We start from the raw sequence: 12,588 nt of genomic DNA, 5'->3' as shown, positions 1-12,588 counted from the left end.
ATTACAGCACTGGGCCTTGGAGTGTAGAAAAGTGAAAATGAGCCCAGCCTTATACACTCTTAATGTGAGTTGGTACAAATAAGCCACAGATAACCTTATTCACTTTCACATTGAGGCTTTAAAACTCTTTTTTTTTTTCCTACTTTACAACCAAAAGAAAGAAGGGAAGGTATTTGTGTTGCAACATGTAAATAAATTCCTGCCAGCCAAGGATGAGACAGTCTGATCACTCAAGTATATTTGTCCAAATGTCAGTGGATTTTGCTTTATCTGCTGATGAAAAAAGCACAGTGTTGCATAGGAAAAACTAGTAATAGTGATTTTAAAAAAATATTGTAGTGTATAATCCTTACACAAAGTGAGACTTTGTCAAAGAGATAAAGAGATACTTGATTGAAAAAAATATGTAAATAGTTTTATGCCAGTGAAGTACAGATTTTCCAGGGAATGAAAGAGAACTCCAGGGTCAGCAAGTTTGCATGATGGGTCCTTAAATGTGATAGGATGTCACTCAACAGTTCCATATTGCAAATGAACTCTTTTCATCAGGTTAATGATTTTTATCTTGTTTTGTTTACTTGTTTGTTTGTTTACATTGCAGCATATGGGAAACCATTGCATTCTCAGAATTGCAGGTATTTTTTGCTGTTGAGTGTGGATTTGGAATATTTCAACCATAAATCATAGAAAGTGAGGCTGCAATGATGGGTTTTTCTAATGGCCCTGCTGAGGAGTTTTTTGGCAATAACAATGTATCTGCACACATCTGTATTGCTGTCTACTTAGGGCACAAAAAGCTATCATTACATGTGATGGAACATCAAACAACTATTTCATTAATGGTCCTATTATGAGGAAGCACAGTGACATTAGAATACCAGCATGGTGTTACTATAGATACCTGATTTCTCTGCAACACTGGTGTTTTCATAAACTCACGTGTATCTGTCTGTGTTTTATAAATAAGTATAAATGTATTTGTAGATACATTTCCCTCTCATTCAGGGAGGAAAATCTTAATTTTTCAAGTATTTAGCAGACTTTAGTTCATCATTATCCAAAGGACACTACACAAGCTGTATATGAATGGATTCAATTCGATGAAAGTGTTGTAAATGTAAATGCTCAAGAGAATAACTTTGTAATTCATCTTATCTAACAGGCAGTATATTTACTGAAGACTCTCAGATTTCTCTGGTCTGTTTTACACTTTTGCACTATAAAGTTTCCCTGTTGAAAGCAGGAGTTTGAGGGATACCAGGTTTGGGTGCGATCACTTCAGCTGAGGCATAGAAAATTGTTTTAAATGTGCTGGAAAATGAAAACTATGAGTAATTACAATTCTCTCCCTTAGTTGTGCTCAGACAATGTGTATTCAAAACATTTCACAAACGGTAATTGGTTCTCACAATTTGTGTGGCTTAGAGAAACATGGGAATAGTATTTTCCAGACCATGTGGTAAAAAAAAAAAAAAAAAAAAAAAAAAGTGACAGGGACTGCATAATGTGCCTGAAAGGAGGTGGGGAGGGTCATGCAGTAAATCAGTGTGAGATGAGATGTTGAGCCCTATTTGTGTGCTGTAATCACTGGATCTGCTGCCTCTGATCACCGCTGGGATCAGCCATGCATCACTGCAGTGCTGGTCTGCATTTTCCACAGGGGTTGGTTTGTTTGTTGCTTTATGAATGTTTTTAAGACTCGGTTGCATTTAGAGATAAAAGCACATCCCTCAGTACCAACATGCTGCATATTGATATAAAAAAGTGCTGGCTTCAGTCAGGCAGTTGGATGTGACCTTACTCATTAACTCTGTAACAGGAAAAGAGAGGAGAATTTGTCCTCCAGCTAATGAGAAAACCGTGGAGTCCAAATTGTCTCTGATTCAGTACATACATTTTCTGGAACCTTGACTTTCTTGTCTTTGAAGCTTATTTGCTTTGTATTTCTGCTGGTTTTTCTCTCCCCCCTCTCTTTCCCAAAAATTGTTATAAAAATGATGTGGCAATTTCTAATGTGAAATAGAGGCAGTGTGTGGAGCCGATGTCTGCAGTGTGCAGAGATTTACGCTCTCTGCATCTCTCTGACCTTGAAGTCATTTTGTTCTCGTGCTGTCACTTGGAGTCTGCTCTGTGAGATGCTGAGCATCCCTGGCAAGCTCTCTCCACTTGAGTAGAGCCAGTGTTTTGCAGGATTAGCCCCCTCACTGAATCCTTCTCCTGAAAAATTCCACCAATAACTGTGTGCACAGGGGTAGGATCTTGGTCAGGAAACTTTCTCTGCTTCTCCACCTAAGCCATGAAAAGGAGCAAGTCTGTCACCATCAAAAGAGCTCATTTTGTTTTGAGCACAGCTTGATTGGGATGAGTTGTGTGGTAGTTTTGTGACTCAAGGAAAAACCTTTTAGAGGTACAACTGTTACCAAGCTCCTTGAGGAGAGGACTGGGGATGAGTGTTCCTGTGTTCCAGTGCAGGACACAACTGCAAGACTGTTTTTCATTCAGAGGGTACATGGCAGAACAGAGAGAAATATGTTATGTAATTCAAACCTTTATTCTTGCTTAGTTAGAAGTTGTGGCATTAAAGCAACCATGCCACCTTACTCTGATTTCCTTTCAGAAGAAATGCAAGGCCTCAGAAATTGCAGGTAACAGCTGTTTTTCATAGCCTATGCTTTACCCAAAGTCAGGCAAGAAAGGGAAGATCAAAGTCCATCATACTTACGTGTACAAAATGTGAATATTTTGTTTACGATTGATTGTACCTTTGTGTTCTCTATCACTGCTGAAACTTGGGGACCTGAAAAATGAGGAAGACAATATGAATTTGGATGATAGCTAAGATTAAATTCAAGGGGGCTCCTTACTGAGATTTAGTTATACTCCTGTCTAAATGCTACCATTTCACACAAAATTGGGTTCTCTTTGGACTAATATATTTGAAAATTAAGTTGATTTATAACCAATTTTCTCCTCTTTTAAACAGCGACCTGCAAGTGTTTCTCCAGGGATCAACCAGGATCGGAGAAATTATGTGTTGTTTGAGTTGTTCACTGGAGCAGAATCTCTCACAAACATGTGCATATGGTGCTGGGTGCTTTAGGGATCACACTAATACATTCACCTTGTTGTACATTTTTCTTCTCATCTTGAACTTGTATGTTCTCCTCACTAGGAATTAAAAAAAAAAAAAAAACAAAGAAAAAGAAAAAAGAGCAAAGAAAACCAACAAGATATTGCTAATTTGATGGCTGCAAAAATAATATATTCCTTCTTATTCAAGTCTCAGCACTGAAAGTGTAAAATGTGCTAATTCTGAGTACATCTGTCGGGTGCCCTGGTCAGCTGCTTAAGGAGAGTTAGCAATTCCCCACTGCAAAATCAGAGGAAACTGGGCAGTTAAATTATCCTCCCTAAAGCTTTGAAATAATGAGAGAGTTTTCTCTTAATCCAGTCAATGTTTAAATGCTGTCTGTATTCAGAAACCACAGCCATATGTCATCTGAGAGAGAGACAGAAAATAAGTGAAAATTCGAAATTGTTCTCTGAGCAGCAGAATTAATGGCTCGTGATTTCCTAAAGTTCAGTCTCCTTAAGACATTTCAGTCCCTCTGGTGTTTTTATCTGTTGATTGCCATTACCATGAACTCCCTGTGGAAATGCAAGGCTTGTCCCTGCCCTGCAGAGCCTTTCTGTAGAGGGGCATCTTCCTACACATGGAGCTGGGGCTCAGCCTCTTCTCCCAGGAAAAAAAGGACATGGTCTGAAGCTGCACCAGGAGAGATTTAGGTTGGACATCAGGATGAATTTCAGAAATGGTGATTAAACACTGGAATGGGCTGCCCAGGGATGTGGTGGAGTCACCATCCCTGCAGGTGTTTAAGGAACATCTGGATATGGCACTGAGTGCCATGGTCTGCTTGACAAAGGGGTGTTGGGTCACAGGTTGGACTCGAAGATCCCAGAGGTGTTTTCCAATCTAATTGACTCTCATCCTGTGATCTTACTCAGCTTGTGTGCCCATCACCCACAACCCAAACCTTAGTGTTGTCAGGAAACGACGGCAGCGAAACAAGATTTAAAAACTTGTCAGTATAATTCCTCAAATGATCTAATCAGTGCTATTGCTCTCTAGTGCTATTGCTGTGTCTGCTGCAAGGTAATTCCCAGCCATAACTCATCCAAGCTGTTCCTGCACTGCACCTTTCCCAGGGCTCTGCTGGATAATTGCTGCCGTACCCGAGCACGCGGACGCTTGCTGAGCGCAATCACAGCAGGACCCGCGCTCGCCGCTCGGCTACCTGAGGGGATAATGCATGCCCCAAAAAATGAGTTTAATGAAAATGTTTAGGATATCAAATTCAGCATCAGGGATGCTTAGAAAAGCACTTAGCCGTGGAGTAAGGGCAGCATAATGCACTAACCTGTTGTAAGGTCAAGGTTTAGAATTCCTTCCCTAAGTTTCATGAAGAGCAAATTAAAAATAGATATAAAAAGAAAAGTCATGAGGAAACAGCACTTTTTTTTTTTTGCTTGTTCTGAAGCTGTAAGAAGCTTGTTTTCATTATTGAATATGTTGTCTAATTAATATAATGAAATGGTATCAAATGAGTCCACTGATTTGATAGTTATGAATTATCTAAACCTCCTGCAAAATATGTATTTACCCTCCATGTAAACATTTCCACTGTAATCACGGGAAAGGTTATTCATGTCTCAAAACTCCCCGAAGGCACAGGGTGAGATTTCCCAGGCAACTCCCTAGGCTTATTTACCTATTGGAAAACTCCAATAAGGAGTCAGGTGTCCAGATGTCAGATCTGAGATCACAAGGAAGCATTTCATTGTCAGGTGCATGATTACATTTAATGTTAATAATCCTACACAAAACCTCTCTCTGGGAGAAATGGGGTTTTATTATCCCACTGTTGATGGGGAATGAGCACATGGAGCCATGGGTGAGACAAGTGAAGGGTTTGCAGGTTGCAGACTGTTGCATAAAGCAATAGTGGTGTCCAATGCCAAACTTATGGTGCACATAAGGATCTGGTGCTTCTGCCACTTCTGGACCAAACTGTGCTATAAGAAACCTCTTTGGGGTAAAAAGAAAGGACTCACAATGTCAACTAAAAAAGCAATTATTGACAGCTTTGCCATGGATTGCAGGTCAAGTGATTCAGCAGTGCCTTCTGCTGGTTTTTATATCCATCTCTAATTATTTCAAGACATAAGAAAAGGAAATAGGAAATGACACTTTTTATTTGTAGGAGAATTGAATTTATGAGTGAAGTTAGGAAAGGATATGAGGTTCAAAGTTATTATTTGAAGAGAAAAGATAGAAAATAAAGAAGAATGAAAACTGGCTGGGTAGGGTTAAATTTAGTCTCAAAGTTAAATATTTAAACCTGGATGAGGTCAGGCTCATTAGGCTTTGAACAGGTCATCTCCTGCTTTCTGTGAGGAGAACAGTGCTGTTCCCAGGTGCTCCAGGGAAAGAATGCAGGCAGAAAGAAATACAGAGACAATGAAATAACAGGGAGAAAGCAGGCATTGCTGCAGAATAATATTTCCAAATTTCAGAAGCTGCTGATACTCAGGTCAAGAACCAGGGAAGAAGAAAAAAGTACTCAAAAGCCAAGAAGACTGAAGGCTTTATTTCTGGCATCAAAGTTTGATTTCACTATTTCTGATATTTAAAAAAAAAAAAAACAAAAAAAAAAACTTTTTAAACTTTTTTTCCCCCAGTGTGCAGAATTTCAAATGGCTGCTTTTGAAGGTCTAGTGCCTCTCATTCAATTCAAATTGCAGAGTCAGGCAAAATGTGCACACACCAAAAGAGGCATTTATTGAGGAGAGAGACAGGGCAGGGACTCCTGAAGGAAGTGCAGGAGACAGAGCTGGAACAGCACCAAGCCCCTGGTGAGGATGATGAGCCCATTCTCCACCTCCCAGTGCCTCACAGAGACCCAGTGAAAGCTCTGGTCAGGACAGGCCCTTCAAATTCAGGGTTTCTGAGTCGTGGCCTTGTTGTCTGAGCACATCAAACCCTGTTTGCCATAAAATATGAACCATTTCCTGGAGATTTCCAGGAGGAGGTTGGGAGGCAGCAGTGCTCTTCGCTCCACATCCCTGTTTGATGCATGCCAGGAATTGCAAAGGAAATGGTTGCATATGCTCTTTATATTTTCTTTAAGAAAAATAAAGTTATATTAAAAAGAGGCTCTTAAAAGGAGATAACATCAATGCCTTTTTGGCAACACTGTGGCCTGCAGTGCATTCTTGAGGAGGCAGGAAAAGGTAAAGCCAGTAAAAAGTGAGCTGGTTTGTATGAGATAAAATTTGGCCCTAAGAAATGAGGTTTAAAAAGCTATTACTTTTGCAAGTTTCAGTGGAGCTTGGAGTATATTTATTTTAATTCCTTATCTCAAGCACTACAAAAAGAGGAGAATTGGGGGGAACCCTCCCAACCTGCAGTACTTCCATTTTCCATTCACTCTCGACTCCTGTAGTTTCCTGATGACAGATGTTGGTTTTGCTGCAGTTCAGTCTTTTTTTTTTTTTTTACCCTGTACAGATGTGATTTACTAGATCATAAATCAGTCACTACTTTTGGAATTTCAGCTAACAGATGCCCCCTTTAAAGATTTTAATATAAACACTGCTAACCCACAGATTCTTTTTGAGGAAATGCCAGTTGCATATAAGAATGCCAATTGGCAGGAATGTAAGTTGAACATTTGACATATTAATAGGTTTCTTTTTCTGAGTGAAATCAATTTATTTTTTATAGAGAAGGCATGGATACTTTAGTCCTCCATTAGAGCCTCAGCTTGCTGTATCTGTTTGCTTGCAATGATGTCATTAACTAGAAAACAGATGCACTCATGAGCATCAGAAATCAATCATAGCTGTTGGCACTTTAATAAACAGCTGCCTTCTTAAATGGTTTGGAATAAACACTGATCATCACCAGCTCTTTTTGAAGGAAGAGCAGTAGGTTATAAAACTGCTGATTAGAGGAGGGGAAAACCTTGAAATTATAAACTTTAGTGGTTGAAAACCCCTGATTGAGTTCTTTTAGACTGTCAAAAGATTTACAGAAGAAAATAATTGCAAGATATTGGCTGCTCTGTGCAATATCAGTCATATGACCACAGGAATGGTGCTTGATATATTTTCATAAACTTTCTTCTTCAGAAATAGATTTTATGCATTAATAAGTCATTTATCAAACTTGAGCAAAGCAGAGCCTTATTACTTCCTTGCACAGTTCAGAAGGAATTTGTTTAAAGATACCAAATTCCCTTCCTTGCTCTCAGATGCAAACTAAGAGAAAATGTCTTACCCTCCTTCTGCTCAGGAGATGCTTCTGCTTTCAGGGTTTTTTTACTACCTGTGCATGGGCCCAAGGATTTGCCTTTGAGATAGCAGCTGCAATTCACAAAAGGAACCTGGGAAGAGGCGACCAAATATCAAACAGCAGCACAGTGCAATAGCACATCACATTTTTCATACAGCCCTCAGATTAGCTTCAACTTCACCTTGCTAAGTAGCTTATCAACAGAAGAGATGTAAGAATAATTCTACAGCAACTGCTTCATATGGCTTAGTGAGAGAAAAAAGCAGAGATATGTTACAGTATATGCTGCTGCTGCTGGTAATCTGCTTGTTCTGCTGGCTGTAACCTGCCCCTCTGTAGCTTCTGTGATTTTGGTGTTCACTGTATTGTGCAATCAGGGCATCATCTGGACCTTTTCCAGTGGCACTGGGCCCTGCTAGTGCAAGTCCTGGCACTGTGGCACAAAGTTCCTTGTACTTCTTTGTCACAGCACTGTAAAAATGTCTGCACAAGAGATTAGAGCTGGGGAAAGGTGTTTATCTGCAGCTGAGGTCGTGGCTGTGTGAGGCACAGGCATGGGCCCTTCATGCAAGGCTTTGCACTTTGGGATTGTCATCTGTGGCCGTGGCTTTGGGGAACTCGCACTGGTGATGATGGAGATAAAATGGCATTCAGGAAAGTCATCCTGGATCCTCTGGAGAGTTCACTTATCTCACCCAGAGCACCTATGGAGAGGATCCATGCTGCACTCTATTATGAAAAATAACTGCTCCAGTGTGCTCACAAAGGCTATTTGAAACCATATCCTTCCCTTCCAGACTGCATATTATTTTACATTTAGGTCCTGTTTCCAAATGGCTCACAGAGGGCTATTGAACGATTATTCACTGGAATCAACATCAGAACCCATCCTTTTCCCCCAGGGTCCTCATCTCTCTCAGCTCCCTGTCCCTGAGAATTCCACTGTGCCTCTTCCCTTGTTCTCTCTGTGCCACTTGGACTCTGCCAGAGGGACTTGTTCTCTCAGATCTTGTGTTCTGTGCTGCTGCAGCCCCTGGCAGCCAGGACAAGGAAGGAGTGAAGTCCTTAGCTTCTTGTTGCATTAACCAAAGATAGCACAGGCTGAATTATCAGAGATCTTTAGGTGCCAAATTAATTGGAGTTTTTATTGTTCATATATAAACTGAGATCTTAGGGGATGACACTTGACAGAATAGAAGATCTGAAAAAATGTTGCAAGGAGTGTTAATGCTGTGTATTAGTTCAACCAGTACTCAGAAAAAAGGAACCAAACAAAACAAAAACAACCAACCAGATATTAAGGCCCATGAATCTAACCTGAAGAAGGAATACCCCAGAAACATCTTCCCTCTCACCCCCTATTTCCCATGTTTCCTCTACTAAAGGAGCATTACTTGTGGCAATAAGACTTGTCTGGCTGCAGTATAGCTGTGCTGTTCTTCTCCTGGGAAGTTATTCACACTTCCAGTGCTGCATGGGAAGAACCCTGGGACCTGTAACTGCTTGATTTAGTGTGCAAATCTCATCCTTACATGTACACACGCTGTAAATGTTATTTTGCCTGTAGTTAATTTTGTGGACAACATCAGGCAAACATTAACAAACTGAGAAAAAAAATTCCCCCCTGCAGGAGTAGAGCCTTACTCTGGGAATTCCTGGCAGAGCTCACTAATGCCCATGACAGCAGCTGTCATGCAGTGGATGACAAGCAAATGCTTTCCTTCGTTACTGAATATTGAACATTTTGAATCCCACTCCACCTTTCTTTTACAAACTGTCATGTGAATGCTTTGTCTTTCTGCTTGTGTCTGTGTAAATGTTCAATGGCCAGCTGTGCTGTCTGTTCTGGTGGCCATTGTCCCCACTGCTGACTGCTGTATGCCTCATTTATTCTCCAAGAACTTTGCAATATGTCTTAGAAATCCACTTAAGATCACAGTGCATAGTTTCCAGGTTTCATTAGCTTCAATACAAAAGCAGTTTATGCTCCTGTTTTGTTGCTGCTTGGACCTTGATTCCCCCTAAAAGCAGCTCTCCAGGAAATGAGCCGTGCAGGGAGCTCACTCTGAGTCCTGTTACTGCACGGCTGCCTGCTGGCACAGGAGGGGCAGTTTAGTACTGCCCCAGGTGGAAAATCATTTCAAAGGGCAGTTCCTCTTGCTGGTTCTTCAGGTCTGCTTGTGAAAACCAGGGCTCTGAATTTCAGCTGGCTCTGAAGGGCACAAAACAAATGAGCTGGTTTTTACCTTTGCCTTGTGCCCATGTTATGAGCAGGCTAAGCTTGCTTTACTACTTTTGATTGTATCCTTTCTCCAGAATGTCATTTTTTCATTGTTAAGCTGAGCGGCATAGTCAAGAAAATTTCTGTGGCATATTTTTAAAATAACTCTAGATTTAGGTCTTCTTTTGTGGTCTGGTTGTCAAAACTCAAAGGAGTTCACAAAGGAAGTTCTGAAGTTCAGGGCCAGGTGTTACCTGTGTGTTGAAGAATCCACGGGAGGCAGAAGGTATTTTATATTTGTTGTTGCTTTGTGTTACAAACCTGTATTTAAACCTGACTTCCAGCAAAAAAATATAAGCATGTTTCCTATCCCTAGTCCTAGAACTATTTTATGTTGGAATCAGTATAAATATCCCAATTAAAAAAAATAAGCATAACTTGCTGTCATTTTGGTCTGAACAGAGCAGTGAGCTTCCCTGGATTTCACGGACAATGGAGACAAGACTGTGATGTGGAGGACTGAGGAACAAACCTCTTTTTTATGTAGTGAAGTTCAGAGCAGAGCTCAGTTTCACAGAGACTTGTGTGCACGAGGAGTGCAGTGCACTCTGAGGCCAGCAGTGACATTCTGGCGGCTCGGTGGCACTCACAGTTCCAGCTGCCACTGTGCCCTTTGCCATGCCCCCACCAGCCCTGGGCACTGAGCTGCTTCCAGAGAGGAGTGAGATGGAGAGGGGTTGGCTACAGAGCAGTGCAGAACACAATGCCTTTCCTTCACCCACTGCCCTTATTCCATAACCTCCCTCAATGCCTTTGAAGACTTTTTACTAAAGATCAGCCCAAAACTTCACATCTTTCAACCTTGGAGAGCCCATTCAAATTTTATGACTTCTAGCCTGTATAATAAGCCAGGCTGAATCCTTCTGCTCAAGAAAGCTTTGGAGCTGAACTATCACATTGTGGCTCAGATATCTTCCCCTCTGGCTTTTTTTGTTTCATCAGTCAGCAGGGAAGGAATGGAGTATAAAAATCTATAGATGACAACCACCCCACATTTATCTGTGATACATTGAGGTGTTTGTCAAGTTTTCACTGCCATGATTAAAATAGGGAAGTTTCTGTCCTAATCCCATCCAGAAAGAAGCATTCCCTTTTATTAAGTCTCCCTTCTTATGCTGAACCTGCAATTCATTCATGGTGGGTATATAGCATGATCCTGGGATGTGCAAAATATTTAATTAACCAGTTACAGCCTAAAGTTGTTTCTCTCTTTTCCCAACATGTGTCATTACCTGCATCACTCCTGGTTTTTAAGCCATCTACCTGAGACAGAGAACTGGTTAAAGGATGTAGAGGTCAAAGATCAGCTCTGTTGTCACACAGTGCAGCACTTTAATAAGGCTGCAGAGATAACTCATAGCAAACAGCCACAGGTACCTGTTCCATGGAGTCACCAGCTGGGCAGGAGATTTTAGCTCTCTTTAGTTTATCTCACCTGCATCACTGTGTTACAATACACACATCAGCAGATAAATATCAGGCATGGCTAATTAATGTCTCTGAAGGGTTTCTATTGACAGGGAGACCACACTGCATTTTGTACACCACTTTACTTCAGATGAAACAGCTTGAAGTTTTTTCATGTCAGATTTGCTTGACTTTCAGATATGCACAATAAATGTATTTCTCTATTAGTCCCAGTATTTAACTCCAGCCTTTTCCTTGTCACATAAGAGCCACACATCAGTGGGTGGATGTGCTGAGAAAAAGGTGAATATCCTGTTGTGTTCCTGAGCCCAGCATCATTGAGAAACGTGGCCAGAAACTCACAGCTCTGTGTGCAAACTGAGTGTCACCCATTCCATTAATAAACATACTTCATGTGACTGGAAAGAGAGAGAATCTCAGAAATCAGGCCAAGGGCTCCACATTAGGAATATTGCAATTTCACTAGTCAAATCCGGGTCAAAAGTGGTCAATACAAACATAAATCTATGGACCTGCCTCTAATCCAGCAGCAAGCAAAGAATGTTAGATGGAGCAATAAAAATTCCAGTCTAGGTATTTCTTCTGGGTTATGCTGCCCTGGATCAAAGCAGCCAAACTCCTAAATTCCTGATCAAGGCTGAGAACAGTTTGGACATGCTGTAACTTATGAACAACCCCAAAACTCAGCATAATTAACTGCAAATCCCACCTCTCTAAATCAATAAGAAATCATCTGAGATGTGTCTTTTTTTTTATTCTTCCCACAGGAGAAATTGGCACACTTGATATCAAAAGAGCACTTTAAACTTAGCAGGGTGGCTTTATTCACTCATTGTTCTTTTCCACAAGCCTGTCCCTCCAAAGTAAGCAATATTGGGGTTTTTAAAATCCATTTATTTTCCTTTTTTTCCCATCCTTCTCTCCAACTTTGACTTTCTGGCTTTTCAGCCTGTCCCCACACTCTCCAGTGTGCAAACTGTGGACAGCAAGGCACCTGCTATCAAAGCAATCAGGTTCCCTCACTTCCCACTGTGATATTGTTTTCTTCTGGCTCCAAAGTTCCCAGTGGTTTTGGAGACAAGAACGTACATCTTGCACTCTGTGACTCATCTTCAAAGTCGTGTCTGTTGTTCCAAAAGCCTTTTAAGATGCTTCCTCAAAATACTTTTCTAAAAAAAAAGGAAATTCATATCTAATGATCATGAAGTGATTGAACACAGTAAATGTGTATAAATCCCCTGCTTTAAAGTACAAGAGAAGGAGGAGAGAAGGCTGGTTTGTGTCCTTTGTACTTACAGCCAAATTCTGGGCCAGGAGAGGGATTTTGGAGGGAAAATGGATTATCTTCCAGCTCCTCAGATCATCTGAAGCAGCTATTCACCTTTCAAGCATGCACTTCTGGACTTAATGATAACTTATTTCAGCTTCCCCTTCACCTTTTGGCATTGATGTAAAGCAGGAGGCAGAATTTACTGCTGCTGGAGCTTATTACCATGACTGCTGTTGCTCACAAAGGGTAACA

Source organism: Vidua chalybeata, chromosome 17 (genome assembly GCF_026979565.1).
Source record: "Vidua chalybeata isolate OUT-0048 chromosome 17, bVidCha1 merged haplotype, whole genome shotgun sequence".
Taxonomy (NCBI): domain Eukaryota; kingdom Metazoa; phylum Chordata; class Aves; order Passeriformes; family Viduidae; genus Vidua; species Vidua chalybeata.
Note: the sequence above shows the minus strand (reverse complement) of the source record.